The following is an 8,466-nucleotide window of genomic DNA, read 5'->3' on the forward strand; positions in this document are numbered from 1 at the left end:
TAGTATATGCTAAAGAGTGACTTGAGCTTTGTGTTAAATCCTGTGCTGAAGGCAAGGAATGTAAGTGAACATGTAATTCAGCTTTTGAAATTTCACGTTCTTCAAACTATATATGCAGGCTCAGGCTTGGCTAAGGGCATGTGATAATATAGAGTCATGACAAGCAAATTTCCTCTTTGGAGTGAATACATTTTCTCCAGTGGTGGGGGGAAGACATTCTAGAGGCAGTGTGAGCTATTAGGAAACTTCCTGTTCTTTCAATACACTTTCAGTATTTCACATGTGGGGTCAGTGTGCTGGTAGCTGGCCATAAGTCAGTTAAATGACTTAGATAGTGATACATTAGGGTTTCTGAATTAGGGTTCCTGATACTCTTTATATTTCTTAGCTTTAACTATTTTTACAAGAAGGAACTGAGAAATGGTATCCCAGCATTTTAAACTATGAAAATAAAAATTTCTTCCTTCACAGTGATTAAACATTTATATACATGATATAAACACATTACACATTACCAACTTTAAAGAAGTTTACACCATTTTACCGTCTTTGGCCTTGGCTAACAACTTTGATTTATTTATCAGGGTATATTGTTCAGAAATTTATTCATTGACTGCCATGTAAGCTCCTTTTCTGATGCTTAGATTGCACATACATACTGGATAGCATATGGTCTCAGTAATTCAGAAACTGCATACAAACATGAGAGAAACATAAAAGGTGATATATTTTATAAATATTGTGCCAAGATAAAAGACAGAAATTTGTGATTTCCCATGCAGAGTATTTTACATACTAAAGAAAATTGTAGTTAAGAATGATTAACAGAGGGATTTTATTTTACTCTGTTTGTTTTAAAAGTCAAAAGCGCTAAATTTTTAAATTCACTCTTATTACAAACATCATAATATAATGTAAACATTAACTTTTAATAACTGACACAAGAAGCAGAAAGCCAGTCTATTGTTCTTAAAGTATCCACTGGTTTTTTGTGTTTGAGAGTATGAAAATAAAAGGCTTTTTTAAACAATCAGTATTGTAGAAACACTAAATATTAATTTTCCAGTGTATTGATGATATCACAGTTACCATGGGCAGAATGCACAAAGGAATGCATTTTAGATCAGTAAGTCAGTGAGAGTAGAATGAAGAAATTCTGGTTTGGTAGTATTTCTTACAGTAATTTTTAACTCCTTGGTAATTGACTGCACAGATTATGCTTTAACTAAGTATTTATAATAACCAAAGGTCCAAAAACGAATCCATCAGTACATATATACAACTGGACATCAATACAGCACATACAATTTGTATGTACATAGAAATTTCAGTTCACCATAAGTATGGCTAATTGGTAATCTTTAGGAGATTTGGAATTCTGCTTTGAAATTTAGTCACTAGAGGATGAGAGTGAGGAGTCAGGCATGGTCAACTTGAGTTTTAACTCTATACAGAGTAACTTATACTTCATTTATTTACTTCTGCTTTTAATGAAGAACTTGTGTTATATTAAGTTTCTTCTTGTTAAATGACAGTGTTGATGCCTTCCTTTCTAGGATGCTTTCCATTTTAATATATTATATACACCGAAGTAATAAAAGTAACATTAATACCTACAGTTATTTCAGTTATTACAGTTAATAATAATAACAAGAAAAAGCAGATGAAAGGCAGCTGCCTTATCTTACTTTAGGACTCACTGGCAACCATGATTATAGATTAGATATGGGATGTTCCTGAAGTCTAAGGAGGTAAAGATTTTATCCTTAGCTTTTGTGAAAGCGCAAAAATGGGAAATGGATGTAAAGACAAAAATTTGAAGTAAAATAAAACAGAAACCTAGAAACTCAAAACCTGACTACTAAAAATTGCAAAAGTATACAAGACTATGTCCAGGGGCTTGGGACAGGATTAGTATGAACGGTGGGAGAATAACTTCACATACACTGTGGCGATCTTCAGTATGTCTCTTCCATCTTGGTCCCAGAGATCTTTGGTAGTGGCATGGTTTGGGGTACTCCATAAGATCATTTGTAGAGCTGTCATCCTGTATCCCACCAGAGTACTCTTTGATCATGTAAGCTGAGGTTTAAGAAGCCATAAGTATAGTTGTGGTACCATTTCAGGAGGCACAGCAGTGTTTATCAGTTACTTTCTGCTGTTGCTTTGCAGACCTGCACTATGTAGAACCTCTGCGTCCCTGGCAGTCTCTGCCTAACTTCCAGTGGTTAGACACAACAGCCCCCAAATGTACAAACTAGTTGTAGAAGCAGAACTACAGAAAGTCTCCCTATGTCCAGTGTCCAGTGGCAGATTCATGAGACAAGGCTTCCACAGTGACACAAGAATTACAGAGATGCCTGTGTGTGACATGGGCTTCATGGACCTGAAATAATGAGTCTCCTACCCCTTGTGCAGGGGTAGAATGAAACCATAGGGCTTGTACTACCTGAAGCTTTGGGGAAGTATCCTCAGCAGCATTGTGTTTTGGTGATGAGATAAGAAGTCTTTATTTGTAACATTGAATATTATTTTCCAGTTGAGTTTTAGATGTCTCTTGGGGTCACATGACCCTTTGTTATTTCTTAATATTTTGATTTGGAATGGAAATAATTCTCCTATGCCAATCCCACTTATAATAATTGTGTTTTGGCAGTAGATAGCATGGTTACTTCTACAAGTTCACAGGGAGGGAGATTTTCTTTAGGATAAACTATGCCTCATACTCATTATACGTGATAGAGATGATACTTGGCTTTTCAGGTAGATGCTAGAATGAATTTTGGAGTGAATGTAATTTGCTTGTGCAAAGGCCACAGATTTGTGGATTCAGCCTGAATTATAGGGTTTTATTGTGTCTTACATAGTTCATATGTTGGAAATTTCAGCCCCAGTACAGATGAAATGTAAGATAGAAACTTTAGAGAATATAATTGTTTAGGTTGTGAGGGGTATGTTTCTACAAACAGGTTAATGGTGTAATTGAAATAATACTGATAGGTAGAGGAAAGCCAAGAGGCTGCCTACTCGGTACCTGAAGACAAAATCAACCAGAGTTGTGTGGCAGATTATCATGTGACTTTTAAAGCCTACAGTAAAGATGGTGGACCAGTTTGAATCAGCTAAGGCCAACATGGCACACCACAATGAAGATTAACTTTCCTTTGCCTCATTAAATGACATCTACTCATCAGCAGCTGTACAAAATTAGTGGTTATCATTGTGTATTTGACATCAAGTCCCATGTGAAGACCCTTTGAGAGGAAAAAGGAAGGGCATAAACCTTATCTTTCCTTATTCTATTCAGTACTCTGCAACATCTCTAACTTAATCATGAGTAATCCTCCATTTCACTAAAGGTTTTCAACAAACTCCACAATTAGATATTCACTATTTACACTTAAATATGTACCATAACTTTGGAATTGTGTAGCCATCCAGCAACCACGGAGAACTGGGTATACCTGAAAGGGAAGCTGGGAATAAAATAGGACAGTGGGCAAGAGCAGAATGAAGCCAAGACAAGATTTCTGATCAAGGCTCAAAGTTTAATTTTCAGCTCTGTGTGTATATATAGGAAAAACCCACAGACCCATCCTTTGTTTCAGCTGGATTCTATTGCAAAACAAGCTCAGCAGCTCAGTAGGCACCCTGCTTCTGCAGGAAACTGAAGGTGTGTCAAGGCCTGAAACTTCCACCTAGGTCAGAAGACTCTACCCTAGATGGGCTAGGTCAGTGGAAGACTGACTGTGACAAATGATTAAGGACTGATTAGCCTGCTCAAGGCTGGGGGAAGAGCATAGAGTGGGTTTGCCTCCAATTGCTTTGTCATGTGTCTGGGTTTCTTTGATGAAGACAAACACATATATACTGGATAAAATTCTCTATCCAATCTCTGTAGCCTTGGGCATTATTGGCTAGTAGAATAATCATGGAAATGAGAAACTTATAGAAAGCTGAGTTTTCCTCCCCATCTTGACCTTAAAATTATCTTCATGGGATGACACATTAAGAAGGCTTACCATATCTAAATCTCAAGTGCAGAAACTTCCTAAAATATGTACAGGTATAAAATAGTTTAAATGGAGTTTAATGCTCATATAATGGAGGGGCAGAGCCTCTCTGACTATTGTAGGCTACTAAGCAAAATATCAGTGCCAGGTATTACCTACTTTTCATGGTTTTGGTCACTGGAGTGCCAAGGCCCAATCCAATATTACAAGCTATTGCTGTTATCATTGATTAATCTCCAGAACTTGATACTAAGAGCATATTGCTAAAGACACCCACACTTTAGTAATAGGACATGGAGAAATCAAACTGACTTGGTTGGTAACTTCATTTTGTTTAGTTTTCACAGAGCTAGAAGGTACCTCACACACTACCAGTAGAGGAAAGTAATTAACAGTCTTACCCAGTTTTGATCCCAGAGAGCCACAACAACAACAAGCAATAGATGCTTATTGATGTAGTATTTAAAGGAATGTGACAGGAGTAACCAATAGCTCTCTGCTTGATTTTAAAGCCTACAAGTCCAGGGATCATAATAAAAGAGGACAACTGCAGGCTAACAGCATTTGTTGGTCTTGTAAGTTGAACACATGGACTTATGGTGACTATAACTACTACATATACATGATCTTCAAAAGATCAAGCCTGTCAAACTTCCAGCAGAAGTTCATAAAGTCCCATCTCTAGCTGAGGATCCACTGGAAACTGGGGGTGGGAGGGTTCTGGATGAGGGAGAGACATATTTTTCAGGTTGGCAGAATCTCAGAGACTGCCTGGGCTCCAGTAGATAGTCTTACACATGCACATAAATACATCTCTAAGTTGGTTTCATGTGGTTTAAAAAGAGATTATGAATGTTGGAAGGAAAAATTGGTGGGGCCAGTAGGGGAGAAATTGGAGGGTACATGAATTTGATTGAAGCACATTACATTCATGTTTGTAATTCTCAACTAATAAAACAATTTTAAAGATAGTTTACCTGCTGCTGAGGACCAAGTCTTGAACTTGCTCTCCTCCCAGAATTATGGAAAATAATTATCTGTTCATTATAAGTTATAGAGACCACCAACAAAAAAGTGATAAGGCTAGCTGTATACTAAAGAGAAACGATACCCACAATTTGTAGCTCTAAGGATTCAGCACAATAAAGTGTGTGTTACAATAAGTGAGAAACAATGTGGGCATATGGCACAGAATCCACAGGCTAAACAACACGGCACGTCTTTATTCTTCTGTAACAAAAGAAGAGTTGGTAAAAAAGATTTTGTTCAACTTTTATGTTAGACATGCTTTATGTACATTAATATAGCAGAGAACTGACAATATATGTATTTTAGATATATTTGATTGGTTGGTTAGCTATTTGAATGGTAATGTGTTCTTAGACAAAGCAATCAAATTTCATTGTTATCAGTCTTCAAGGAAGAGAGGCAGGGTTAAATTCACAAGGGCCAGCTCTGTGTAAATGGTCAATCTGTTTCCATGGTAACTGGCTGGCTGAGTAAACTATAAATTTATAGGTGTTGGTTTGTGCTCTCTTAAGGAATCTGTAAGCGATTGTTTCTATAAATATGGTTTCCATCTCGGATAAGTACAGGTCTGAAGATAAATTTAGAGTAGAGAGAGCTTTTAAATTATATAAATAGCAGTTCAAATTGGCACCCTTTCTGCATTTTTATGTTGTTTTCTATATTAAATATTATTTTATTGAGGTTACAAGTCTTTTAATTATAAAGAGGAATGCTGCCACAGCTGTTCTCAAAGCATTCATTTCAGTGAGTTCCTTGGCCACAGGTGCTGCTGTTGTTCTCAGTAAAGCAGAAAGCTGCTGCCCTTAATACAGCCCATTACCTTCCTCTCAGCACTACCCAACAACCTATTTTAGCAGACACAAAGAGGATTTTAAAATATGATGTGGAGGAGACACTTTCATATCCCAGCTCAGGTTCAGAAACTTGCTGGCATCTTAGATGAACATATTTGTATCTTTTACTTAGAGCAATGGGGAGTTTGTTTTTTGTTTTTCTTACAAAATACATAGTTATTTTATTTTTAAATTGTAATTCATTCCTTTAAACCTTTTTTTCCTGAAAGCTAATGTCTAGAAATTGATTTAAGTCAGTCAATATCTGAGGTCTTGTTCACTTCTCATTTCTTTTAGGGATTTTACAGAGTATTTTCTTAATATTGGATTCTGTTCAAAGTAACGTGCATTTCTTCCTTCTCCTCCATGCCCACCAGTCTCCTGATGAGGTGAGAAGATTGTAATAGTCCCATTGATATGAAGGGGAATTCCATAACCCGGGCAGTTTCCTGGCTGTGCACGAGTGTGCATATAGCCAAGTGATAAAGTGCTTGAGAATTACTTTCACCGTGTGCAGGATTGAGATTAGAATAATAAGTTCATTATTATCATTATTATTTCTATTAATATTTATACAGCACCTTTACTATGAGAAGTTCAAGAAACTATGAATTTTAAGTTATCCAGTGGGCCCAGTTCTTAGCTGCATCCCTACATACTGGGTAAGACACAAAATTAATAATGCATCAGAATGACATGTATTGCTAGAGAAATCTAATTCCGTTGCTGCTTAGCGCTAGTCTGTTATTGGAAAGTGGCACTATATATTTTCCTGGAAGGTGAGATAATCATTAGTATTTCAATACCAAGGTCCATTTGCTATTTATTTAAGATTAGCTCCAGGTGACAGGTTATTCAAATTAAAGGAGAAATAAACTGAATTGTAAGTACAAACAAAAAATCATGCTTTGCATTAACATTCTAAAATAATTTTTTTCCAAAAGAAAATATCACTACTATTTGTCTACAAAGCTTTATAAATACTTTACTTGCTTTATGCTCAGTATATAAATGTAAATATATCAGACCGAATTTTCATGGTACTTTAAGGTGAACAAAACCAGGTTAAGTGATCTGTAATTGGGCTTATGTTACAGATGGCAGTGAATTTGAAATTCTTAGCATGGTTTATCTTGTTCTACTCTCCTGATATAAAATTACAACATAATATAAAATTAACAGAGCTTTGAACTTAGTGGAGATATTCAAAATATTAATTTTCAAAATATTAATTTTCCCAACAGTAGTTCATTATAAGTCTACTTTGGGAACTTAAAACATAACATTAATTATTTTAGGATCAAATATTTTAGGTCTAATGTAACACATGTTTTTTTAAGATTGATATTTCTGGTTTTTTTTAAGGTGTGCTAAGTTAATGATTTGAAAGTTTATTTCCACGTAGACTATTTACATATGTGAAGATATTCAAAATAACATAAAAAGCTGCTGTGTAATTCCTGATACTTATTTTATTTTTCCTTTGGAAGATAAGTTTGAAATTATGTTTATGTACAGAAAACTTAGTGTACCTTTAATCCAGTTTAGTGGTGAGTTCTTTAAACTTTGCCTTTTCCAGGGTGGCAATGCAAGCCACAGACTTAGGACCCAGGACCTTGCCTCCCCAGTGGTGGTAGATCTCGTCATAGCTGTCATTATAGTTAGTCCTAATGGCTTCCACCAGCTTAGCCAGAGCACCTTTGTCTTTCGAGCTAACTTGTGTGAAGGCAACAGTGGTGCATGTCTTTCTGTGGACCAGGCGGCACAGCCTGGCCTTTCCTTTGATGATGCAGTAGGGCACCCCCATCTTTTGACATAGGGCAGGCAGGAAAACCACCAGCTCAGTAGGTTCTACATTATGGGCAATCACCACCAACTGAGTCTTCTTGTTCTCCACCAAGGTGGTGACTCCTGCTTGGAGGACAGGTGGTCTCTCAGCTGGGACATCCCCGTTGCCAGCAGCTTTCTTCTCAGCACGGGTCAGTAGCCTTTGCTTCTTCTCTTGCTTTGTCTCTGGCCTGTACTTGTAGGCAAGATTAAGAAGATTTTTGCTGTTTCGCGGCCAGGTCCTTGGTGAACTGGTTAATGGCGGGAGGTACTTTGAGTAGCTTATAGAAGATAGCTCTTTGCTGCTGCAGCCTGATGTAGCAGGGACGTTTGACGAAGCGTGTTAGATCTCTTTTGGCCAAAGTTCTTGGGCCTTTTCTCAAACAAAGGATTGACCACCTTTTTGGCTCCTGTTTCTTGATGATGGCCAAGGCTGTGGCCACCTTCTTCCCCTTAGCTTTCTTTCCTTAGGGCATCTTGATCAGCAGGAGGAGAGTCCAGATAATGTTAAAAGTTACATTAGAAGAAAGACAATTCTAATAACAAAACAGCCTACTAAGGGCAATAATTTTCCAAGAGTCCAGAAGAACAGAGGCAGTGGTGTGGACTGAGATACTGGAATACAATATTGATACTGCATACTGAGATACTGCATACAATATTGGTACAGCTTCAACACCTCAGCTAATAAACGAGTTCTCAAAAAATTAAAATTAACAAACCAACAAAACAACAACCTTTTTCTAATTAAAAAGAAGTTGAAA

At 36.8% G+C, this 8,466-nt stretch overlaps 1 pseudogene; it reads right to left on the reverse strand.

Moving 5' to 3' along the window:
• Nucleotides 1-7,409: 7,409 nt before the first annotated feature.
• LOC110320187 lies at nt 7,410-8,178 on the reverse strand (annotated as a pseudogene).
• Nucleotides 8,179-8,466: the final 288 nt, after the last annotated feature.

Source organism: Mus pahari, chromosome 4, assembly GCF_900095145.1.
Source record: "Mus pahari chromosome 4, PAHARI_EIJ_v1.1, whole genome shotgun sequence".
Classification (NCBI taxonomy): Eukaryota; Metazoa; Chordata; class Mammalia; order Rodentia; family Muridae; genus Mus; species Mus pahari.